This window comes from Podarcis liolepis (assembly GCF_965112155.1).
Source record: "Podarcis liolepis genome assembly, chromosome: 7".
Classification (NCBI taxonomy): Eukaryota; Metazoa; Chordata; class Lepidosauria; order Squamata; family Lacertidae; genus Podarcis; species Podarcis liolepis.
In genome coordinates this window covers 86,217,855-86,244,611 of record NC_139561.1, presented here as the reverse complement: position 1 = coordinate 86,244,611, position 26,757 = coordinate 86,217,855, and the positions used below count along the sequence as shown (strand labels likewise).

General features: G+C 41.6%; 2 protein-coding genes across 2 annotated transcripts in view; both read left to right on the top strand.

Moving 5' to 3' along the window:
- FKRP (fukutin related protein) overlaps positions 1-26,757 on the top strand; it is a 215,480-nt gene that overhangs the window by 119,616 nt on the left and 69,107 nt on the right. The window lies entirely within an intron of this gene.
- Positions 1-26,757, top strand: part of ARHGAP35 (Rho GTPase activating protein 35) — a 90,886-nt gene that overhangs the window by 1,227 nt on the left and 62,902 nt on the right. The gene's annotated exons all lie outside the window — the stretch shown is intronic.

The window sequence follows — 26,757 nt, the reverse complement described above, 5'->3', positions numbered from 1 at the left end:
GGCGGGGATGGGGGTTAGAAGCACGCATGCGGAGGGCCCTGGCAATGGAGCGCAGGCTGAGCTGAAAAGGGGGGTATTGTGGCAAGGGGAGGGGGAAGGAGCTTGAGTTTGGGGAAGGGCACATGGGGTGCCCCTAGAATAAAACCTAAGGTGGAGTCAGTCACACCAGCAAACAAGTATTATTCTGTCTTTGACCACCCCCAGTGGCTGATAGACATTTCTGCTGTATTGCCTGGAGGGAAGCCCTAGTGTTGCCTTGTGGGGTGGGGTGGGGAAAACTATGAGGCTCAGGGAAGAGAGACGCAAAGAGAAATTCTTGTCAGCATCTTCATCCCTGAGTTACTGTTGGACAGGGACCAGTGGTAGTCTTCCTGCTGATTTCTGTTGGGTGGTTCTGCCTCCTCGAAGCATGATCTGAGGTGGATGGCTGGGGTGGCAAATGGCTGTTTCTGCACTGTACGCTCTGATAAACTCCAGATTGAATTATTGCCATGCACACTGTGGGGCTGCCCTTGAAGACAGCTTGGAAACTTCAGTTGGTCCAAAGCACAGCAGCCAGGATACTCGCCGGTGTTCCATTTAGAACTCAAATCACCCCTGATTTGAAACCACTGCACTGGTTGCCAGATATTTTCTGGGTCCAGTTCAAGATGCTCATGTTGGTGTTTGAAAGCCTTAAATGTCTTGGGCCCCAAATATCTGAAAGACTGCTTCCTTTCCTAATAATACTCAGATATTAAGATTGGCAGAGGGTGCTCTCTTGGCAGTTCTCCTGCCCTCTGAAGTATTGGGGATGGTAGAGAACACTCCATGGCACCCCCTATATTCTGAAAACCCCATTCCAAGCTTCTGGTGTTTTGAGAGAACCAATTGGGATATTTTCGATAGTTCAGACCTGGAGGAGCACACGGCGGCAGTTCTGTGCTATATCAATCACTGCACAGACACTGTCACAGTAAATAAATCCATCCGGTTTTACCCCAATCAGAAACCCTGGATGAATAGAGAGGTCCAGTGCCTGTTGCGGGAAAGGAACAGGGCTTTCAGGTCAGGCGAGGTGCAGCTTTACAGTGTAGCAAGAGCAAACTTGAGGAGGGGTATTCGACGGGCAAAATTGGATTATAGGCTGAGGATTGAGGATAATTTAAGGAGCAACAACACAAGACAGATGTGGCAGGGGATTCAGCATATTACCAACTACAAACCTAACCTTGGTGCTGTCGACGGTGACCCCTTGCTGGCAGAGGAGCTTAACCTCTTCTTTGCTCGCTTCGAGAAGGAGCCACCTGAGACGCCGGTATTACAGCCACCAGCCCATAGGGGCCCCTCATTCACGGTAGAGGAACATGAGGTGAGACAGGTTTTGAGGATGGCGAATCCGAGGAAGGCGGCTGGACCTGATGGCATCACTGGAAAGGTGTTGAAGGGCTGTGCGGATCAGCTGGCGAGGGTCTTTACTAAGATCTTCAATAAGTCCTTACACCAGTCTATTGTCCCACCCTGCCTGAAGTCGTCAACTATTGTCCCTCTGCCTAAAAAATCCACAATCAGTAGTTTGAATGACTATAGACCAGTTGCACTGACTCCAATCATCATGAAGTGTTTTGAGAAACTGGTGCGCCGTCACATTATTTCCTGTCTTCCATCAACTTTTGACAACTACCAGTTTGCATACAGAGCAAATAGATCCACAGAAGACGCCATCAATACCACTCTCCATGCTGCTCTGTCCCATCTGGAGCAGCCGGGGAGTTATGTGAGGCTGCTGTTTGTGGATTTTAGCTCTGCTTTTAACACTATCCTCCCCCATAGACTGGTGTCCAAGCTAGAGGCGATTGGACTCTCCAACTCCACCTGTCTCTGGGTTTTGGATTTTTTGTCAGAACGTTCCCAGAGGGTTAGAGTAGGGTCACACATGTCCACAGCCCTTAGCCTTAACACCGGCTCACCACAGGGTTGTGTGTTGAGTCCCCTGCTCTACACTCTCTATACGTATGACTGTACAGCCATCTATTCCAGCAACAAAATCATCAAGTTTGCTGATGACACTACGGTGGTAGGGCTCATTTCAGGAGGGGATGAGTCCGCCTATCGGGACGAGGTGGAGCGGCTCTGTGTTTGGTGTGGAGAGAACAATCTGGCTCTTAATACGGCTAAGACCAAGGAATTGGTGGTGGATTACAGGAAAAAAAAGGCGGACATTCAGCCCTTGTATATCAACGGGGAACGGGTGGAGAGGGTGGCGGAATTCAGGTTTTTGGGAGTAGCTATCGATCAGGGCATGACTTGGAGCGCACATACCACTGCTCTGGTGAAGAAGGCCCAGCAGAGAATTTATTTCCTCAGACTTTTAAAGAAGAACAATCTGAGTGAGAGACTGCTGGTGTCCTTCTACCGAGGCTCCATAGAGAGCATTCTTACATACTGTATTTGTGCTTGGTTCTCCAGTTGTACAGCTAGGGAGAGGAAGGTGCTCCAGAAGGTCATAACCACAGCCCAAAGGATTATTGGTCATCCTCTCCCATCTTTGGAAGAACTGTACGGTTCCCGTTGTCTTAGGAAAGCAAATAACATCCTGCAGGATTCATCTCACCCGGGACACGGTCTGTTTGCACTACTGCCTTCTGGCAGGAGATATAGAAACATCAAGTCAAAGACAAATAGACTGAAAAACAGTTTCTATCCAAGAGCTGTGGCCTTTTTGAATGCTGGAACTCGATAGTGTGACCTGGGAGTTTGATGGGTGTGGTGTGGGTGTGGCTGGAATGTGGTTTGTTTGGTTGTTGTTGTTGTTTTGCTTTTGTTGTTTTAAGGGATGGCATCCAATTTCGTTGCACTTTGTGCAATGTTGCACTTGTGTAATGACAATAAAGAATCTATTCTATTCTATTCTATTCTAGCATCCTCAACATACAGCTTCTTCTGTATGCTGAAGACATTCCTCCTTATGTTGGCCTCTTACAGTTTTGATTTGTGTGATATTTGCAGGACCATACCTGTATATTTGATTTTGATTTTTGTTATTGACCTGTTTTGTTTTAATATTGTCTTATTGTAATATTGTTGTAACCTGTCCTAGGCAGATAGGAAAACTTCTGAATAAATAAGTGCCACCAGCTTTCCTCAGCTCAGTTCTTTGGGATGTGGAGATTCTCCTGGTTTTAAAGGCATTTGGATAAGTTGAGAAGATGGCATAAGGGGAAAGTGACTTTTCCCTTAATGCACTACTGAGGCTGAGAAATGGTGCCTGCTGTCCTGTTGTGCATGCCTCCAAACTCTGTAAGTAAAAATGGGGCATAATTTTGACTTCTCATTGTGTGCATTATCTCCTCCCTGGACTTCAAAAGTCCGTCTTTTGTCTTGTAGGGGGAAAATAGGCATCTATTCTTGGTTTCCACACACACCCCTCTCTTTTCCATTTCTCTGTGCTTTTTGTGTAGAAAAAGTGCAACATGCAAAGCAGCCCCCAGCTTCTCTAGTTATTTTTGATAGGTAGGATTGTGGGATATGTCTCAGTGTTTCTTTTTCTTGTCCATGTTGCTCTCCTGGGACATCTCCCAGGTTTCTGAGGAATGGCATATTTCTGACATGTGCAGTCATCCTAATTACTTAATCCTATGAAGGGTAATGGAATTTCCAGTTTGTTAATGTGTGTTGAAACTGTGTGTTTTTTTAGCAAGACTTTATCAAGATGATGATAATTAAATTCAGCTCTTGAAGATGGTTGGTGATACTGGAGAAGAAGGTAGAACAAGGTGTATCTTGAGAAACAAGGACCCTTTTCCTTTCACTATGCCTAACATTGGTTGAGGGCATATGGCTCCATCAAAATACTTTTTTCTTAAAAGTCATTCAAGATGGAAAGAAAAAGGAGAGAACATTTTCTTATAAAGATTGCAAACTCCTGGGAAACTCTTCCGTAACATTCCTTTATTTTTTCAGACTCTTTTCCTTCCATGTTATTGAGATACCTCAAGGCCTTTTAAAAAAAAAAAAATTAAGCAAATGTACATACCACTTGACTGCAAGACAACCTCTAAGGGGTTTACAAAAATATAAAACAAAACATCAAAATTATTGGTAAGAATACAGTTAATAGTCTGGAAGTCTTGAACCTCCTGGTAAAGTCACAGATACCCCCTCACCTTTGTGCTTTCTTGAAGGAAAGATGGGGTTGGCTAGTTGAAAGCAATGGTTTTTTTCCTTGAGAATTCTTTTTAAATTATTTTATTGGGAGAATTTTATTCTGTAGCTTTGTGATGAGCTACATAACATGTTAGGACACCATCTTTCTCCCATTTCAGGATAGGGAATTGTCATGGTGGAACTCCTTTACCTTACCCCGGTTTTGACCTTCCCTAATAATCAGACAGCAGAAGACTTCCAAACCATGAATGCCTCAGATTATTTCCGTACAATATTTTCCATCTTACGTCTTGTCCCTGTTTGGAGGCATCACCAAATAATATTTTTATGCAGGCAGTTCTGAAATAAGTTAGAATGTGCACAGCTGAAAGGCAAGTGATGGGTGCCCAGTTTACTAGACGTTATCTCTTTACTTTTAGTGACTGATTAAATTGCAGGGACTCAGCCCTAGACTCAAAGCTAGGCCAGCATTTTATCCTTATGGATGACTCTGTTTTTGAGAACTGGATCATGTTCAGATAATTAGAAGTTAGTAAAGACTGCCTGCTATATAAGATATCTTAAACCATTAATTCTAATAACAGGACAGGAAACTGGGGCTTACAGTGTTGTTGGTCTAAAGCTAATTGAATAAAAGTTCTCTTGGATGTTTTGAGAAGTTTGAAGTATATTTTTGTAGCTGTAGTTCTGATTCCGGCCCTGTGTCAAATTATAGCTTTCTACACCCCCAGTATTGACACCCATATAGTCTGACCATTAGAATTATTTTGCAAAGGCAGTTCTCCAAATGATAATTCAGTTCAAAATTACTACTCAGCCCTTGTTTAAATGAGTATCCACATATAAGTAATCATGTGAATCAGTCGGTGATACAAGCAGAAATGTTCCCTTGTGATTCAAGTCAAAATAATTTTGATCAGTGGAACAGCCATGAGGTTTTAATTGTACATGGTGCTGGAGAAATCTTAGCAAGGACTCAGATTATGCATACCATTAGCTGAGGAGGGGTTTTTTTTTTTTGAAAGGCTGGTTAATTATATTCAGTAGGAAATTAATTTGATCCTGAAAGGGCTTTTAGATTCATCTGCATCTGAGTGTTCAGTTGCAGAGAGTTCTGGTCTCAAGCATTCAAGTTTGTTCTTTTAGTGAGGTCTGAAAATATTGCCAGTAGCAGATTTTCAGGATGTGGCAGTAAATAGCTAGTCTCCCCCCCCCCGCCTCCCCCCCCCAGTGTGGACTGAAGCCTTGTTCCTGGCTTCTTACCACTATTCACATTCTTAGAGAGAAATGTTAGTGTGTGTTCCTCTGTGAGAGCATTTTATATAATAGAATGAGTAGACAGCTTCACTGAGAGCTGATTTTCCCTATGCTCCCGAGCGATGTAACTGCTTTGCTAGGAGCTGTTGGAGATGCTCTTGTTCCATGCTGAGAGCTGACAATGAAGGAGGAAATTCAAAGCCAGTGATATATTTGCATCTGCTTTTGTTCTTATATTTATGGCTTCAAGAATCCTTGGAGGTAACATTTTCTGTGATAGTTCTGAGTGTATGCCTGTTGCTGAGGTTCTTTTGTCTCAAAGAAGGTACGTGTTCTGCAAAGGTTAAGCATTTTTTCTTACTCTTACCACTTGGGTAGGTAAAACTGGGGTGCTAGGATGTGTTGAGCCAAGGGAATAAATAGTAATATTTCAACTATTCTTTGTATAAGAATAGCTTAGGATTCTGTGCTTGAAAGCCCAGGAGTATTGGTAAATTGACATTTGTCTTGTAAAAGATCTGATATTCTCATGTAATGCAACTGCATCTCCTTGAGCCTAGTTCAGATAGAAGAATGTATGTTTAAAGGAGAGAGAATTGATCCACCCTGGCACCTAAACCTTTAAATGTTTACTTGGAAGCAAGTGCAGTTGTTTTGCTTATGTTACCATTAATCATGTTTTAGAACTATATAGCTTAAGAATGTTTTTTAAAATGCATTCAGTGCTCAGTGTTTCTTATAGTAATTTTTGACCTTGTCCTCAAATAACAACTGAATGAATAGTTGAATTGCTGTGTCTCAGGAACAAAGTAGCACATTGGTCTGTTTCTAGTCCTGTTGATTTAGTATTTTTAGCTAAAGAACCAGCTACTTGCCAGTTTATAACAGCAGATATATTTTTGAAATCTCTGTAATTCCACTATTAGGTTCTTATTTTGAAGGATGACGAGGTATTTTTAGTATTAAGTATCCTCTTGAGTCATTTTAATGTGATTGCCTGAAATATCCTGCTTTTCCCAGTCTTCCCACCTTTCCTTTTGTTCAGATTGAATTCCTTTCCTATACGCTTATCAAAAAAACCTCTTGATTGCAGCTCCCTTTCTAATTCTGACATAGCATAGTCATTGTGTGCAGACAGATAACTCTCAAACTTTTCCTCTTGTCTTTGTGGTTAAAAAACAAATTGAACTGCTTGCATTAGTATAGTTCCTTCGAGTGATTAAAAATCGCTGCCACTTAAAGCCATGTGTATATTTTTATACTGTGGAATAAGATTAGAGATATACAACTTGCTCACTATGTGGGGACACATTTAGGAAGTATTAGGGATTGGGGCGTGTTTTAAGTACACATAACAGAAATGGAATTGGCACTACTACAGGTGCCACATAATACCCATTCCGCATTTGTAAGCACTCAGTGGTTTAGTGTGACAGCCCCTACAGTTTGGATCTCCCTGCCTATTGAGATAAAGCAGATGCCTTCACTGTACTCTTTTTGTTGCCTGCTAAAGACATTCTTATTTAGACAAGCCTACCCAGATGCTTAGGAAGTTGAGGTAATTTTAATCTGTTTTTGTATTTTAACATTTGTATGGTTTAAAGTAAGGTTGTAAATTTTTCTTGATTTACTTCTTGTATCTTTTTGAGGCTTTTTACAATCAAGTGGTTGATTATTTATTTCAAAAAAGGCACCTTGCCATGGTCACTAATTGGCTGGTCAGTAGTCTGACCGAAAGGTTTAGCATTGCTTTTTCTAAATATTTTGAATCATGGTGAACAGTGCTGCCTCTACCCTTGTAGGGTTTTTTGTTTGGCACTGTGTGAGCAAGCTCTGTGCTCACACACATTCTTCTCTCATGCATTCTGATGTTTCTCCCTTCTGATTTAGTGGAAGCCATAGTTTACTGTTACCTCTAAGCCAGGCAAACTATGACTTGTGCTAGAATGTCAGTGAGAAAGAAAATCAGATTGCATGAGGGGAGCACCAGAGTGCAGGCCTAGTTTTGTTGCTGTTTAGTCATTTAGTCATGTCCGACTCTTTGTGACCCCATGGACCAGAGCACGCCGCAGGCCTAGTTTACATAGTACCAGACCCTGGTTTGGTGTTGGATCTGAACTGTTGCAGTCTTCTTAAGAGGTTTGCTGACTAAACCTTATATGTAAACACTTCTTTAACACATCACACAAAACCATAGCTTAGCACAAGCCAGAAAAGCCAGACTGAGCTGCAAGAAATCTCAGGGTCATGCACTCAGCTTCCCTTTCACCCTGAAAGGAAGAGTTTGGAAGGTCTTGTTTCTGCTTGTTATTAATCACAATTTGCCATGTTGTGCAGACCTGGAACTGAGGTTAATCTTGAGTGTGGCTAGTTTAAATAATCCTGCTTCAGTAACTGTGGCTTAGTTCGCTTCTTGCTTTAAAATTAACCATAGATAATGTTAACCACAATTTGTTGCTGTAGATGACACAGCAAATCATGGTTAAACAAAAGCTTCCAAGTTCTTCCTAGCCACACAGCCAGAGAATAGTGAGTGCATGAGACATGCTGCAGCAGCTCATTCTGGCTTGTGCAGACTGTGGTTTGGTGCAGGGGTGCTGAACCTTTTCGGCCCTTCTGTGAGCCAATTTTGACAGATGTGCAGGGCAATCCACCTGGCAATCACAAACCGTTATTGTGACAACACATGATTGGCAGCCAGGTTGCCCCACCCATCTGTCAAAATCCCTTGCATTCCCTATATTCCTGTCCAAGGATGGGTGTGTGTGTGTGGGGGGGGGTGAATCTGAGAGTTCTTTGCAGCAGTTTCTCCCACACTGGTCTGGTGCAATCTTTGAAAGTGTGGGAGAAAATGCTGCAAAGGGCTCCTACTTTAAGTGAGTCCCTGCTCTGAGTCTTAGCTATGGGGAGGAGGGACTGTGTGGGGGGAAAAGCACCCACTTCGTCATTGCTGTGCAATGGAGTAGTCTTGTTAGTGCTGGTGTCAAAAGCAGACCTTGGCTCTGGCAAGGACTGCTCCATCGTGAAGTGATGAGTAAAAAAACTGGGCCCACTTGTTTTCATTGCATGCTTACGGAAAACAAGCAGACACCTCTCCCCTTTTTAAAGTCCACCCATGCAAAGTTTGGGGAAAATGACCTTATGGACCAAATTGGGCCCATAGGCCAGAGGTTCCTGTCCCAGTGTGTGTGAGGTGCTGATGAGTCATTTTGAACTTTTGGATAGGGTCTGAAAGCAAAACTTTATTGATTGCTTAGAAAGACCGCTTGCCAAGGTGAGGATTAAATTTTTTATTATTTATGTATTTTGACTTTTGTATCTTATCAGATGAAACAGAACAGTGGTTTTAAGGAACATAAAAATAAGACTAACTGGGGCTGATGCTAGTTGGAACCCAGCAACAAGTGAGGGCCAGAATTTCCTCACACCTTAAGAAAGTTTTTTTATTCTTTTTGGAAAGGTGTGTCATTCATTTCATTTTAGAGGGACACATATGAGAGAAAAAATAATTATGGAAGTGATAGCAATTTTGGACTAACTTCAATTAATGCGGAATAGAGTAAGACATGTCATAGGGCATTTCATGTTTCTATGAGTACAGTCATTGACATCTAGAAATAGGTAGGAGGGTCAATCAAGGTGATTTAAATAGTTGATTTAAATCAGGCTTCTAGCTTTCCAAGTCATTTGTTTCCTGAGCAAATGTGCATACCAAATGGTTGCTGTATCATTTAAACCAGGGACCACCAATTCTTTAGCTTCTGCACATGCATAGAGGGAACTGAAGGGTAGATGGGAGAAATCAACCTGGACAGGTAGCCCATCTAGCAGAAGGAAAACTCTGATCCTAAACACCCACTGCTTTGCAGGACATCTTCAAGAGAATAGGCTAAGGAATAAACCCTACACAAATCCAGAGTGGAGTCCCTAAGATGATCAGATGGTGCCTTGTACGCCTCCTTCTAGCAACTCCTGCAGCCAAGCTGGTGCCAGTATTGCTCTTCTTTCTTTTGGACTATGTCAGTGAGGCCGGGGGGGGGGTCTTGTCATCTGGGCACCCCAGGAGCTCCATACACATTGCCTAGGCTTGAGCCCTGGGGAGGTTGCTTCGGTGATGCTAACACAGCAGTTTGACTTCACCCCCAGAGGTGCACTCCATTGTCTCTTGAGACGGACAGATGCCAACAGTACAGGAAGAAGTCCATATGAGATTTTTGCTTGTGCATTCCCCTTTTGTCCTTTTCACTTAGAAAGATGAATTCAGAAGCTTTTAGGTTCTGCTTTTGATTAAACACAGCTCTTGTTGTGACCCTGTTAATCTTAGCTATGGTTAATTTAAACGAGTCAAATAGGATTTGAAGTTGGTTGGTTTGAAACCATAGTTGGTATTAACCACTGGACAACATGACAAAACATAGTGAGACAGAAGTTTTGTTCTCTTATTAGCTTTGGCAGTGGAGGCATGTAAGGGAGCACGTGAGCCTGAAGCTTGCTCTGATTTGTTCATGTTTTGTCATCCTAAGCCATAGCATAGCACTTGAATGCACTTATTGGTTTGATAAAGGGTAATAGTTGAGTGTTGTCCACAGTTGCACTGAAGTAAAGTTCTATTGAAGGTTATTAGACTCACATTAGCCATGACTAACTTCACCAGGATTAGAGCCCATGGATATATAATTAAAAATTTTTTTATTACATTCACATATAATTTTCAACTAGGTTAAGGGGCATTTTTATTACTGTGGTTTCTAGCCCTCATTGGTGTGTAGCGAGCAATCTGGAAATGTGGTGGTGAAAATGCTGAAGGATGTGAATTGAAGCAATTAGAAGGGAGCCATTAAGATATTAGCTGTATAGCATGATTTCTTCATGGCCTGAGCCTGGGCAACAGTATAGTTTTAGACTGAAGGAAAGTGTATATTTTTCAGTTGGAAGCAGCTAAAATACCTCCCACTGCCCCCACAATGCTGAACATACTGCCCAAGTGTAGATATTTCTAGATAATGATGGTTATAGTAGCCAGGTAGGAGTTCTCTAAATGCCTTGGTGATAATTGTCACTATAAACTGATAAGGCATGATGCAAGCATATGCTTCTCATCAACAGTTATTTATTGGCAATGTGATGCTGCTGTTGTGATAGTTTTAATGGGTTGAAACCTATTGATTATTTTTTTGAATCCTCTGACCAACAGGCAATGCAAACAAAACAACATAAATAAACAATTTGATAAATTTAATATAGAAGGCATTTGTGTTATCGCCAAAAACATGGAAAAATGAGTATGCCTCATTGTTCTGTCTGCATGTGTTTTTCAAAGACTACCTGTTTAATAAGAATAGCTTCTTTGCTGGATCAGAGCAAAAGGTTCACCTAGTCCAGCATTTTGTTTCCAAGAGTAGCTAGCTAGATTCCTCTAGAAACTCAACAGCAGAGTTGTTTTGTTGCTTGTCCCCATCATGTGATACTGTTTCTGAACATAAAGGTTCTGTGTTGATCCCATAGTTATTAGCTGTAGATAGATCTCTCCTCTACTCCAGCTCATGTCCAGGTAAGATCTGAAAGATTACACTGTGCCAGCACCATGAGATTAGAGTGGTATGTAGCAACACCTGTAACAGGCACAGAAAAGGTTACCCTGACATGACAGCAGTGTTATGCCTGTGTCTATGTGAGCAAAAAGGTTTAGGATGAGAGATGCCGGTGTGCAAGGAATGCATCCTGGCGATTGTTTCATTCCTTCCGTAGTTTGAGATCTTGCACAGGAGGAGGGGAACACAAGAATGGACCTTTTTTGCAGTGGCTCTCTGTTTGTGGAATGCTGTCCCCAGGGAGGTTTGGCTGGTGCCTTCATTATACACCTTTAACAGGGCCTTTGGCTGGTTGATATCTAATGTAAGGTTACCAGATTTTTTTCAATGAATCCGGGGACACTTTTCAACTTCAATAGGAATGATAGGATTTTCTATGGGGGCTGATTTGTAAATCCGGCGACTGTCCCCAGGAAACGGGGACATCTGGTAACCTTAATCTAATGCTCTTTTAAAATGTGATGTGGGAAGTGGGATTAGTAGCTTGTTTTTATTTTTATTATGTGTTTTGTGTTTTTTTTATACAGTATTGTGTTTTTATGTTGTGAACCACCTTAAGATCTACGAGTATAGGGTGGCATACAAGTTTATTATTTTATATTGGGGACACTATGTAAACAATGTTATTGTAGAACAGCTTGGATTTCTCCCCCTACTAATCCTCTTCTTCCCACCAAATCATTACACATTTTCTTTTATTCATATTTGAAATGGGCGTGGTAGTGAATAGAGGTTTTGATGATGTGACATTCTAAAAAAGGTAAACTTTAACAGGTGAAGTAACATTTACAGTCCCTGCCTATAATATTCTAGTTTTGTATATCATACCTGACAAAATAAAGAAAATTTACTTTTGTCCATCACATCTATGATGTTTTATTTTTCCCCTATGCAATGCAGAATGTAGCAGGCACACTTACATAATTAAGCTTTCATTCCTTGCCAGTTTCGTAAATGAAAGCAAAGGGGATTTTTTTGGCGTTTGTTTAGGACAGAGCAGTGAGCGTCAGGCCCAGGGTCCAAATATTGCTCTCCAAGCCTCTTTACATGCTCTCTCTCCCTTGTCTGCAGTCCTTGCTAGCTCTGCTGTGCACCCTCCTTGAGTACTTTCGCCTCACTGGAATGTGCCCTTGAACTATGATAATGTCTCTTGCTTGTCTAGATGGAGAGATAGGGGTGTGTAGAAACTTCTGGCTTGCACATGTAGCCTACTGTACAAAGGTAAGAGTCATGTTCATTGCTCCAGCCTCTGTTGCCTCTGGCTCAGCCCACCCTGGCAGGCAGCCCCTGGAAGTTTGCCCATGAAGCATTGTAGCCCTGGGGCTGAAAAGGATTCTCCTCCCCTAGTATAGGACATGGATGGAATCCTGTTCCCTGAATTGGATATCATCATGTTTTTATGATACAAGGCTGCCTTGAACCTCGGGGACATTCCAACTCACTGAGAATCAGCGTGTCTGCTTTAGGAATTGTTTCATCGTTTCCAAGTTTAGGGACACAGATTCCCATAAAAGACTTTTTGCTAAAGTTGGGGTAAGCAGTAAGCAGTTCAATACAGTGGCACCTCAGGTTAAGTACTTAATTCGTTCTGGAGGTCTGTTCTTAACCTGAAAATGTTCTTAACCTGAAGCGCCACTTTAGCTAATGGGGCCTCCTGCTGCTGCCGGAGCATGATTTCTATTCTCATCCTGAAGCAAAGTTCTTAACCTGAAGCACTATTTCTGGGTTAGCGGAGTCTGTAACCTGAAGCGTATGTAACCTGAAGCGTATGTAACCTGAGGTACCACTGTAACGTCATTCTTAGATATTATGCCTCTGTTAGAAACAGTTTTTGGGGGCTTTGTACAATACTGAAAGAAAGTGGATTCTTTCCCAATTTTCTCCAGTATTTGACGTGGTCACATCCATGCTGTGTGATGGGTACTACCTGTTTTGGGTGCAGACTGGGCAGAGCTTCTCTGAGCAGGACTATGAACATTATGCATTCAATAGTATGGGATACTGGTTAGGGCTTTGGTATATTCTTGCTTTTTCCCCTCTATCCCAGGGTCTGTGTTCGACTGTTTGAAATACACTCAGTAATGTAGTGTGTGTGGGCTCAGAGGTTGTCAGCAGGAGACAGGAACTGGCCGTCACTCTTGTCTCCTGTGCAGTAATGGGTATGTTTCTTGCTGTACCAGAGTCAACTTAATTTATGCCTGTCCAATGATTTGGCTGTCTTGCACTGTGGGTAGATAGAGAGAAATGCCAGGTAATCTCATGTAGGTGCTCTTGTATCCTGGTCTCATTAAGGCCGATGGTTTAGAATGAACTTGTACAAAAACGTATTTGCACGTTTCCTTTTTGGGAGAGGGCTGTTTCTCATCGATAGAGCATCTGCTTTGCACACAGAAGGTGTGCAAAGCACACATCCTTGGAGAGGGCACTGCCAGTCAGTGTAGACAATACTAGATGGATCTGATTCTGTATAAGGCAGCTTGCCAAGTTGCAGTGTTCCTATTTCCTACCTCTGGTAGTTGTAATGTGCTTTTAGGTAAATAAGGGGAAAAGGATATGTGGGACTTGACAAATCTTGAGGAAAATAAAGTATCCGTGGATGATCTTAATGTTGTTACGTTTCAATCTGTCTTTCTGAGTCTTTTTTTTCGTATACTGTAACAAACAATTCTGCCACTTTGTATTTTCTGTTGACTTACTTGAGTGCAGTATCTCATTTAAGTTTGGATTTCCCCCTCTTGTTATTTATTTTTAAAATCATAGTTGTTTAGTGGGCAGCCCTTTAAATTGATTAAATTCTCGCAAAAGAAAAGTATTCATTACTCATACTCTTCCATCTCCTAAGTTTTTGAAGATTTTGCCTTTATTATCCCAAGAGGTTTTGGTTTAGAATGGCATTTACTCGTGCTGTTCTTAGCTGATCAGTTGCTAGTTCATACTAGCTGTATGTGTAATCCTTACAAATGGGTTGGTTCAGCCCAGTAGTGGGGAGCTAGAAGGAGGGAATGGAAGTTTGTTCTGCAGTTGAGCCGAATAATATTTTTGGACTCTTATCTTGTGTAAGCTGCAAATTATACATTTGCCATTTGCTGTGGTTATCCCATCCCTTTGGGACTAAAGCTTTTTGCAAAGAAGCTGCTCTGAAGTGTCCAGCACCTTGATATTTCTTTGGACTTAGAGGGTCTTTTGCCTCTTAAGTTTTACTCTGCTTAAGCCCATTAGGACCCACACAGGCAGAGGTTACATATACAGATGCCAGAGTGAACAAATGTTGGAGGATCAGAATCAGGCTAGCTTTCCCCCTCATAAGTTGTCTTATTTGATCTCATATTGGGTGTAAGGTTTGAAATAGGGCCTTAGTAGCCCCAAAGGATTTAGGTCCCAGTCACTGTATGTTACACTCTGGTTTAGTGGTGTACATCTCTTGTGGTTTGGTCCTTCATAAGCATCAGTGGGCAGCAAGGGAATGTGGGGTGAGCTGGTGTGAAACCGATCACCCACTATGGTTTTGCTTGAGTATTTGCATAAAAGGAGGTTTATATGAAATTCAGAGAGGATCACAGATCAGGTCCACTATAGGGTATATTCATCTATAGCATTGAACCCTACAAAGCTTCTAATACTTTTACATGGGCTGATAACACAGCTCTGTATCCCCCCTTTTTTTTACATTTCAGAAGCATTTGATATACTCCTTAGACCGTGACATTGTCAGCTTATTCAAATTCAGCATGGTTGCATGGTAGGGAGTGCATTACAGTGTGCATGTAGAGAGGTTAACCAATAAGCCACTAGAGTAGGAAGGTTTCAGATATAAATATACATAAATATCTATTATATTTTAAATGTATTTGTGGAAGGGGGGTTATTGGTTTGTTTTTGTTTTATTATGTATTTTGTGTTCTCATTTTGCATTTTTATGTTGTGAACTACTATGATCTTCGGCTGAACGGCGGTATGCTAATTACTTAATTAATTAAACACACCAGTATAGGAAAATATGTCCAGCCAGTATTTTGACTACTACAAGTAACTTGGTATGAGTAACCTATATATGAACTTTGAAATTGGGATCACTGAATAATTTTTTTTTTTAAAAAAATTGCTATATATTTTCACATATTTCAACTCTGATAAATGTTAAATTAAATATAGGGAGTGAAATTCAGTGGTGCTTGCCCACTTGCACTACAGAAATCTTGACTGCTGGAAAACATCAGACTTTTACTACTAACTCTGTTAGTAGTTTTAAACTTTGGTTCACTGTTTCCTGTAAATGGTTTGATTTTGAATTCCTCTGAAATGGAACAGAAGTGAGAGCTATACTCATGAAGCACCTATTAATTTCACTGGGGTTTGTGATGGTAATGTTCCTCAGTTGATGGCCCCTTTTTCTGTAGCTGTAGTTTTGGAGGCTAAATTCTAGCTTTTAGCTGCCTAGTTATAATTGCAGAAGCCTTAAACCATTATTTTTAACAGTAGCTTTACCTTTCTCTTTTGAGAATATCTTTGTCCACTGAACAGATCCCTGGGAGTAGGGAAGGCAGGCTGTGATGACCTGTGATGAGCCTGAATTCCTCCCCCCCCCCTTTAGTTGGATTTAATGACCCAGCTAGGGAGGTGGTTTGGCTCCTGTCCAAGTCTTCAACTATGTGAGCTGTTAGATGCTTCAGAGTGTTCTGATACCACGGTGATAGGGCTTTGGCAGTGCTCAAACAAGCTATAGAGTGTCTCACATTATTTGTCTAATTCTTATATGTTTGAAGTCTGCTCCCTTAAAAAATTATTTGACGTTAATAATAATCTATTTGAATAATGATGCCAGAAGAAGGTCTTTACATTTTCTCTTGCAGCTTGAATATTGAGGGGGAAACTAGGATTTCCCTTTGCTAGTGACTGATGTGTTTGAGTTGATAACCTCTGCTTGCTTAATTTTTCTTAATACAGAAAACAGAAGAAAGACCTTGTTCTTATAGTCCATTGAACTGCAATGGGGCAAGGTAAATCTGTAGATGAGGGGGGAAACTGTGTGCATTGCTTATAAATCACAGAGAGAAAGAGTATAGCTTTAGTGCAAATAATGCACTATATAGTGCATTATTTGAAATAAGCCTGATTAAAATGAATAGATGTTATACAGTCTTGCACTCTTAAGTTGTTAAGCACAGTGAGAAGAGTTGAGGAGTACAGAGTGATAACGAATGAGCCTTAGAGCTTGGGGTGTGTGCAGTTGCATCCTAATTGGCATCTTGATATACCCAAGCTGTACGGTACAAATTCTTAACGTGCTTATTCGGTGTTACAAATAGATGTAGGAAAACCATCTTAGTAAAAATAGTTTTTTATAGATTGCAAACCAATTCATCCCACTGTTACAATGAATAAGAAAACAGGTAGAAAATATTAAACTTTATACCCTGTCTCTTTCCCTGAACTTCATACTGTTCCCAGGTTTCATACTTGTAACATCCCATAAAATATCCAACGCTTTATCTCAGGGCAGTAAGGTATAAGCAATAATAATCTAAACATGGGCAGTGACATCATACCAATTAGTAGCTCTTAAATTTAATACAATTGGCTGCTAAACTAAAAAGGGGTGTGTGCATTGGGGTGTGAAAATAAGAGAACCCACTGAAACAGCAGACAGTGTGATTCCTTTTAACTTTGTTATAGGAATGCTTGGACTTCTTGACACCTCATAATCCATCAAGGGTTGATGATATAGGCCGGGGGTAGGCAACCTAAAGTCCGGGGACCAGATGCGGCCCAATCGCCTTCTAAATCCGGCCTTCAGACAGTCCGAAAATCAGCGTGTTTTTACATGTGTAGAATGTGTCCTTTTATTTAAAATGCATCTCTGGGTTATTTGTGGGGCCTGCCTGGTGTTTTAACATGAGTAGAATGTGTGCTTTTATTTAAAATGCATCTCTGGGTTATTTGTGGGGCATAGATTTGTTCATTTATTTATTTTCGAAATATAGTCCGGCCCACCACAAGGTCTGAGGGACGGTGGACCGGCTGAAAAAGGTTGCTGACCCCTGATTTAGGCAGTTTCAGTTGCACCTCTTTCAACAGACCTAAGAACTGTGAAGGCTGCCTGGTTCTTCTTAAAAGAGGGTACATGGAGTTCACAGAGGTAGACCCTTCCATGTGTGGAAACCCCCAGTAATGGTGGGGGGAAGTAGAAATGCTGCTAGCATAGATATTTCCCTTTTTTGTCTCATTTATCACTTTTAATTAACAGCTGGCAAAGACGGGGAGCTTTGTTGCTTGAGGAACAAAGCAGTCAGACTGCATCCCATCTGCTGCTCTAGGAAACTAAAGCAGAAAGGTGAGAGAAATTGCCCCTCATTCCCTTTTAAGAGCCAATCCAAGAGAGCACAGTTCTCTGGCTGGATGGGAAAGGGAAGCACAGCTCTTTTTATGTGGTAGCACAAAAAGTGGTGGAGTAGTGATGCTGTGTTTTATGAGAGATTCTGAGCAGGCCTAGAGAGAGGTTATTGCGAGAACTGGACTACTTTAAATGTGGCAAAGTTTATTTACCCATACTCCCCCCTCCCTTTTTGTGGTGAGCAGACATTGTTTGCTCTCTATGCTGCATGGGAAATCACCTTTGAACCTGAAGGGAGTTTCCAGCACAGCCTTCGATACAGGAATATGAAGGCCTTTTGTTTCAATGCAAAATTTCAAGAACTTTACTAGCTCTTGCAGTTAGTAGCCTAGCTAGTTTTTGGATCTTTGGCCCTATAAATTACAAATGCTAATAGCCAGTTTTGCTATTGGTTTAAGACAGGGGTGGGCAGCCTTCAGCCCAAAGCCCTCACTCCCTTCTGGGCAACCTTCTGAGACCAGAGGCATAAGTGCATGGAGGAACTAATGTTAATTTTACATTTGTACAGTAGGCTTGTTCCTGCCATCCAATCAAGCGAGAGGCACGGTCAGAGTTCAAGGCCACATTCTAGCCAGGCAAAACTACTTGGGCTATGAAGCAGGGCCAGCGAGGATGTGGCCTGGGGAGACGTTTGTGGCTTGGAGAGAGATCTGAAGGCCAGTAGAGAGGCCTAGAAAGGGTGCTCCCCAACCAAAAAATGCACATAGCAACTCTTTATTGTCAAAGCTGACACTGAAGAGTAGTTTGTATGGCTCCGAATACCCATGCACACCAGTCTAATGTCTAGGCAGCTATTCCTAGGTCTGCACTTTGTGCCCTGTATCAGGAGGTTTTTAACACTTGATGTTTTTATTACGTTTTAAGATACATTGTAAGCCACCCAGAGTGGCTGGTGAACCCCAGCTAGATGGGCGGGGTATAAATAATAAAATTATTATTATCATGGAGCAGTTGTAGCAACAAGGGGCCACTCCACTTCCACCAGTACCTCCGCCCTACAGGCTGTGCGCATGCAGCCAGAGACTGTGCCTGCATGCCAGCTTCCTTTGCTCATCCCTCTTCAATTCCCTACTGGTGCTGGGAGACAGTGGTGCAGGAGGAGGCAGGGGGGACACCTGGCCCTTTGCTTGCCTGACCTTCCTCTTTTTCTGACCCATTCTGTGCTCCACTCTCCAACTGTGAAGCTTCGCCTTGCCCTGACTCTTGCCTCCTGACAAGTACAGTTCCCCACAAATCACTGCCCCCCCCAAGTCAAACTCCAGGCCCCCTTCTCCTGGTGCACACTCATCACTGTCCTGCCAGTCCCTGACACTTGATTTAAAATCTAGTTATTTTACTCACTCATTCTGATTTAATAACCAGTGGGGCTATTGCTTACTAATTGCTGGGATGCTGAACAAGCTATTTTCCCTTTTAAACCTCAGTTTTTATGCTGAGGTGTGTATTGGCTTTCCAGTCTCAGAACAAGCTGGTGAAGGTGTCCAGCAGATGGACTTAATTGACAAATCCCATTTTAAGATTAAACTTGTGGGGAGATTCCTATGTATTCTATGTATCAAATACTGGATATTTTTGGAAATTCTGAGTTGTGTTTTGCGTTTCCCCCTTTAATTTCATGTCTGCTTTCTAAATGATTTTAACAACAGACTTCCTCTTTATAACTAAATAGAGAAGCCCATTGTTCCTAAAAGCTGAAAGTAAGAGAGATGGTAAGACATATAACTAGTACTGTTTGTCGAGAGAAACTCTCCCTATGTTTCATTTAAAAAATACATGTGACTTTCTGGTTACAGATTTGCTTAGATGCTGTGCAACATTTTTTGTAAATCTCAAGAGGCAAAGAAACCCTTTTTCTTTACCTGTGCAGCACCCCCTGTGCCAGTTCAGGCTTAAGGGTTTTTTTAGGCACCATGGACTGCTGTCTTTCTCAATTTTCATACCCCTAGTTAGGCATATCAACAGAAATCCCTCCTGCTGTGTAGGGCCCAGAATGTTTTTCCTGGCCAAGAAGCAAAATTAAGCCTTTCTTGCTCTTATACAGGGGGTGTTTTCTGCAATATTTCAAGTGGAGATAAGAATACAGCATCTTATATATGTTTAATTTTATCTGTCTATCCATCTATCTATCTGTCTATCTATCTAGAAGCACTAGGCAAGCTAAAATGAGGGTGCATTTGTACAGTAGGCTGTACATGATGTATTTATAATCTGCGTGTGCATATTAATCTTTCGCCTAACATAGATTTTGTGATAGCTAATAAAAGTTGCTGCTTGAACACTGGATTCTTTGAGTACATTCTCTGTTAGCAGAAGGTTTTGGTATGCAAGTCTATTGAAGTAAACAGAAAAGAGAGAACCTTTGCCTGTCCAGCTAGGAAGAAAAATGAGATCTTTTAACAATAATAGTAAAAACAAAACAAAAAGCAAATGTAGCCTTTCTTTTAATTTCTTTCACATAAGTAGCAGACTTAGGTGAGATCTAAATTGTTGAGTGACAGGTTGTACTCCATACACCAGGATTTCTGAAGGTCATCCCTTTACTTCTGCAGTTCCCCATCTTTAACTTGAAAAGCCACCCCCCAAAATCAAGGGAACCTCTGGAGCAGCACTTGACGCAGCTCTAGGATTTCAGTACTTGGTAGACACAACTGTCAGCAGCATGCACAAAAATCTTTCCATCTCAGTCTCATTTTATTGAAAGAACTGCAAGAGAATTATGCACATTCTTGAAGTGGAAGGAGGATTGTCCATCTTAATGTCCTCCCTTAGGGATGGCGGTGAGGTATGCTACTAATGTGTCATAATTGAAGTTTTACAATATGCCTACTTATCTGCTTTGCTTCCAGGGGATTGTGCTAATCTTAGATGTGTCGTGTTGAAGGAGTAGTGTTTTGGAAAACCACCTCTCATAGTGGGCCTTTACCCATGCAACTGATAGTGGATTTTATGTGCTGAGGAGAATGCATGCGGCTAGGCAGGACTCGAGTGTATTCATCCCAGCTAGTAGCAGTGCCTGCGTGATTTGTGCACATACTTGGTTCCTCTCCTTGTATCAGTAAATTTCCGAAGGGACCCAGAGGGTGATGCTGGGGTTGGTGTGCATGGCCTGTAAGCTCATGTACACCCTTCATCTAAGAATAGCCCATCTGTTGCCTGAGATTAAATGTTTCAGATCCAGATGGTTAAAAGCTTAAATCAGCCTTTCCAAAGATACAAATGACCCATTTCAGAGATTTTCTACACTTGAGCCACTGTGGTGCAGTGAGAAAATTTACGACTCTGTGAGGAAATCCTTTCCCCATTGTTACACATACAGTACGGGCAGTGGACTGAAGCGGCACCCCTTGGGCTGCTGTGCTTCAGGGTCATTCACCATTTGCTTTATTAAAAGTGATTTTAAACAGTGTGTAATTCTGAACACTAAAACCACACTAAAATGGAAGTTAGCATTAAATATAAATAATGCACATGTTTGCAGCAACAAACACCCCTTAAATTAGGTTAATTTGAGGGTATGTTTTAAAGAGAGTGCTGACTTGGGCTGTGCTTAATTTTGCATAAGAAACGGTACCCAGCAAACAGGGAAGATAATTTAGTTGCGCTACTTGCAGCAGGGAAGCATTACTATACCAATAAAACATCCTAATGTGGGGCTGTATTTATTGTACCTAATGCAGGGTTAACCAGGGTTCACTCTAGTATTGTGTGGCTTCTTTGTTAACTAGCTTTCTGTGCTGAGGAGTCCTGCTTTTCTTACCCCTTTTTGTTGTTTATTACACTGCATTTTCTACAACTGTGATGGGCAGACAAAATCATCAAGATTTGGGTGAATGAGGGCAACATTCAGTGAGGTCTGTGGGCCAGTTCTTGGAAGTGTTGAAGGTTAAATAGTAGAGATGTAGATCATGAAAATACATTTGTTTGTCTAAAACAGGAGTCAGCAAACTTTTTCAGCACGGGGCCGGTCCACTGTCCCTCAGACCTTTTGGGGGGGGGAGGCGGACTATATTTTTGGGGGGGAAAGAAGGAATTCCTATGCCCCACAAATAACCCAGAGATGCATTTTAAATAAAAGGACATGTAAAAAGATGCTGATTCCTGGACCGTCCGTGTGCCAGATTTAGAAGGTGATTGGGCTGGAACTGGCCCCCGGGCCTTAGTTTGCCTACCCATGATCTAAAATGTGCCCTTACTGATCAGGCAACCAATTTTATATTGATACTTCTAAAAACTGCAGGGTACCATCCCAGAAAAGACATATTCTCCTTTTCATGAAAGAATGCCTTTTCTAAGATGGTACATGTTGCCACAAACACATCAGCTAAAAAGTGTGCTTTCTCCTTACATTGATTTGAGAAATTTGATCAAATCATCGGTTAAAACTGCATATGATCCACTAAGGCTTGATCTTGAAAGCAATACACATTAGGGATGCATGTGGCCTACGATGCAAGCCTTTCTTTTCTCCACTAAAATGAAGAGAAGGGCTGATAACAGGCTATGGAACTGTATATACTGGGTTCTAAGTACAGTGGTACCTCAGGTTACATACGCTTCAGGTTACAGACTCTGCTAACCCAGAAATAGTGCTTCAGGTTAAGAACTTTGCTTCAGGATAAGAACAGAAATCGGGATCCAGCAGCGCGGCAGCAGCGGGAGGCCCCATTAGCTAAAGTGGTGCTTCAGGTTAAGAACAGTTTCAGGTTAAGTACGAACCTCCGGAACGAATTAAGTACTTAACCTGAGGTACCACTGTATATGCATGGATTTCACACTCTACTGAATTGGCATTTTTTTATTTAATATTTCTCTCATAACTTTATCTGGAGCTGCTCGCTTGTCTGGTAGGGAAATTATTTACTAGACAATTAATAGAAAATTGAAAAGTGTGTCTGCTTTGCTGATTGAGAGAACAGCAAGAATGGCAACACAGAGAAAAGCATTGAGATTGTGGAGCAGGAAGAGTCAGTATGGAGCTGGTTGTATGGCTGTTATATGTTGCGACTCCTATCTTTATCACTTGTAATGTCTTTTGTTCCTAGTTTTAAAACTTTACTTGGTAGAAAATTTGCAGGCACAGTCTTATATGTTTATAGTTTCACTCTTCGAAACATAGCAGTTCAAGTCCAGTTAAAAGAAGAGCCAGTATTGCGATACCCCAAGCCACAGGGCTTCATTAAGTACAGTGGTACCTGGCGTTAAGTACTTAATTCATTCTGGAGGTCCGTTCTTAACCTGAAACTGTTCTTAACCTGAAGCACCACTTTAGCTAATGGGGCCTCCTGCTGCTGCTGCACCGCCGAAGCACAATTTCTGTTCTCATCCTGAAGCAAAGTTCTTAAACCCGAGGTACTATTTCTGGGTTAGCGGAGTCTGTAACCTGAAGTGTATGTAACCCGAGGTACCACTGTACAACATATTTTAGCAAATGCTCATCGCCCATAGGTAAAGGTAAAGGGACCCCTGACCATTAGGTCCAGCCGCGACCGACTCTGGGGTTGCGGCGCTCATCTCGCTTTACTGGCTGAGGGAGCCGGTGTACAGCTTCCGGGTCGTGTGGCCAGCATGACTAAGCCGCTTCTGGCGAACCAGAGCAGCGCACGGAAATGCCGTTTATCTTCCTGCCAGAGTGGTACCTATTTATCTACTTGCACTTTGACGTGCTTTCGAACTGCTAGGTTGGCAGGAGCAGGGACCGAGCAACGGGAGCTCACCCCGTCGCGGGGATTCGAACCGCCAACCTTCTGATTTGCAAGTCCTAGGCTCTGTGGGCGACTAAAGTTTCAGTGGTAGTGAAGTTCAGTGTGTAACAATGTTTTTTGTTTTAAAAGTTGTACTTAACAAGGATTGTTTACCTGGCCAGTTTCCAAATCGGAGATACTGCTTGTTCATTTGTATCATCAATTTGTTGCACGTGTCATTTTGCTGTTCTGTTGAATGAAAAGCCTCCCACAGGTTTTCTAGTGCTGAGACAGCCCCCTGCTGCCTTTCTCCTCAGGCACTTGGGCATGCCACTTTGCTGGTTTGTTTTGGTATCCTCCTGCTCTCTTTCCAAGCCGTCTCAATCTCAATCTCTGGCTCTTAATGCTTTCCATTATGGTTTGCTTGCTTTCAACGCATCCCAGGAGTTGGAACTTACTAGTATTTGATGCCTAGTATGGAGAAGACTGTTCTTAGTTTATCTTTGGACTTTGCCATGCGATATTAGCTGGATTTGCTGCCATGTGTCTTCTCCATATTTTGCCTGGTGACAGATCTGTTTCTGCTTTTATGTGAGCATTTTTCCCTACCTGTAGTGTGTTGCAGGACACATTATTTCTACTACATTCCAATCCATCTGTGTTGGCTATGAGGACCAGCTTCCATAAGTGGCATAGTTGTGCATCTGTGCAGGCAGCCCACTGAGCTTGCTCTTGAGATTGCTTCCTACTTCTCACTCTGACCCAGGCACCAGTGGTGGTGAGAATGATTAGCCCTAAGAGCCACTGTCTGCTTGCTCATTGGCTTTCTGCGTAGCAAGCAAACAGGTGGTAGTAATTATGAGAAAGAGAAGCATCAGAAACAAGGTTTGAGAATAAGAGTAGGGTTGCAAGATGCTGGGCTTGGTTTCATAGACTCTTGGAGTTCGAAGGCATCTCAGAGGTCATCCAGTCCAACCCCTAATCGGTGCAGGATCTGCATACAGAATGCAACTACAGCACCCCTAACTGCGCATCATTCTCTTCTCCAGTCTAAAAACGGCCAGTTTCGAGATCCTTTACCATCCTGATCATAATCCTTGGACACACTTCAGTTCAATGTTCTTCTTAATGTGTCAGTGTGCTTCTTAATGTGTGGCACACAGAACTGAGCAGCAGCAAGGAGGTGCCATTTTACACAGAAGTGCCAGGATTTATCTGTTCGTTTCATTCAAGAATCTCTTCCCATAAAATATCCTAGAGCAACTTGACAACAAGTATCAACAATAAAACATTTATAAATAGAATTTGAAGTACAGTACAGACTGGAATAAAAATGTCCATGTAAAAGGCTTGTTGGTTAAGGAATATTTATATGTGTATATTTACATTGAGGAGAAAGCTGCTGATCAATCCTCTGTCATTATCTTTCTTGGACTGCAGCATGAAAGGGAAATAGATAATCAGTCTTATAGTCAGGGTACTACATTGTACACCAGAAGGATCTGATTCTAAGGCCCCAAACCCCTTATGCTGACACTGTGATAGATGTTGTCCTGTGTGAGGTAATTGTATAATCAAGAACGTTGACTGTGAATCTTTTAAGTTCAAATTTGAGGTGCCAAGCCCTGAAAGTTGCATGCAAAAAACTATTCTTGGTCTGAGCGCCATTGGCTGTAAAGATGCCTTTAACTGCTAAAGCTAGTTTACTATGAAAATTCTAGTAGAATTATGTTCTTTCAGGGTTGAGAATCTTGTTGCCCATTACTTTATATGTGAGAAAAGCCCAGCCCAAAACATTCCAGCTGCACCAGCTGCACTGAATGGACTTGGACTTAGTAGAAAATCTTTGATTTATAACTGTAAAATGAAGATAAAATATCCAGTTGGCTGTAGATTCAGAGCAGCCCTCAGTTTATAGTACGTGTCAACTTCCTCTATCCCACTTTTTTTGTAGTAGTCCAAATACTTAATCTGGTGACTCAGCTATTTTTTTTAACTACCTCTTAGAAAAGTTGAATGCACTTAAGATCAAATGTTCTAGGTTTCCTTTTCTAACTCAAGCGTACAATAGCATTTTCAAACGTACAGCAGCCTTTTGTCTTGTGTAATTCATTCCAACTGAAGAACTAGTTAAACTACATTATTCAGCCATCAAAGCAAAGGATTAATTTATACTGGTTGCGGATTCAAAGTCCACATTCTCTAAAAACAGGCATGTTGTAACTATGAAAGCAAGCAATGCCATTTGAATGCCTCCCCCCAAGTTTTAAACGATAGTGTCAGTTTTAACATGTCACTAAAGCAGTATGATTGAGACTGCTGATTGTTTCGTAATTTAATTTAATAATTTAAATTTTGTTTCATTTTTTAATAAGAGTGTTTTTAGGGTGCCTTGTAGGGATGAAGCCTCCCAAGGTGGATTATGTAACAGTATTTTAAATATTTTTAAATCACTAAGCAAATATTAAAACAGTTCTGGGAAGAAAAGAGCCACTTAAAAGCAAGTAGTTACGATACCACAGTAATATTACTTAAGAATTTACTTGGGTCTTTTCACATTTTTAACTGGTTGTTATCCTATTAGACTGAGCCTGTGAGTTCAGGGAGTTCAGTTCATCCTGATGAATGGAATCATCAGCTGTTAATCTGGTACCATTCTTTACATTAAAAAAAAACACCAAAGAGGTCTTTGGCTTGGTGCATTTGGTGTTGACAACGTTGTGTACATAAACATTAAATATGTTTGAGTAGAGGGAGAGTAAGGAGTGTATGCTTGTAGTAGTAGTTTCATTATTTCTGTCTCTCTAAGACTGTGTTTTAAGTAAACAGCTTTTCTTGCTGTTCTCCAGGACAGAACTTTCTCACTCTCATTGTTGGTGATGGACTATTTCAACTGAGTTTTGTAGCGAGGTGGCAAAGAGAGTTTATAGTTTGCGGACATGCGGCTAGTACCCACAGACCACATGGTGTGGCAGTTAATAGGTAGTTAGTATGATTTCTCATTCATTGTGATTAGTGCTTGGTTAGTAACCGCTGCCAGATAAACTGCAGAAAGTAGAAACACAGTTGTCCATCTAAACCTTTATTGGCATAACCTTTTGCCTGATGGGTAAGAGTTGCTCTCCTTTTCTAAACTAGCTTATCTGCTCAGCTTTCCTTGCGAAATTTCTTGTTTCAGGAAATCTGGAAGTGGTCTTGCCTCATGTTCCCATACGTGTCCTGTGTCTAGAGCATGCACCCCTAAACTTGGCCCCCCAGCTGTTTTGGGACTACAGCTCCCATCATCCCTAGCTAACAGGGCCAGTGGTCAGGGATGATGGGAATTGTAGTCACAGAACAGCTGGAGGGCCGAGTTTGGAGATGCCTGGTCTAGAGTATTTGAAATCACCCCAAACAAGAGATACCTAGATGCACTGATAAATCTGGGCTGAGTAATGCAAGAATTTTTCTCCCTCAAGGAAACTTTTGGAGCACTTTGGGAATATTGCCAGCTGGATTTTGCAGTAGGTAGCAATTGCCAAAATTCAAGTGTTGCTAAAACCCCCATATTGTCACAGTGGAAAATATTAAACTGTAAAACTAATCACATTACTGTTCATGACTGGGGACTTCCAACATTTTTAAAAGTAACCAAACCTCAATATTCTAACGCAGGTAATGAGCAATTGTGGTCCATTGCAAGGAATGTTGG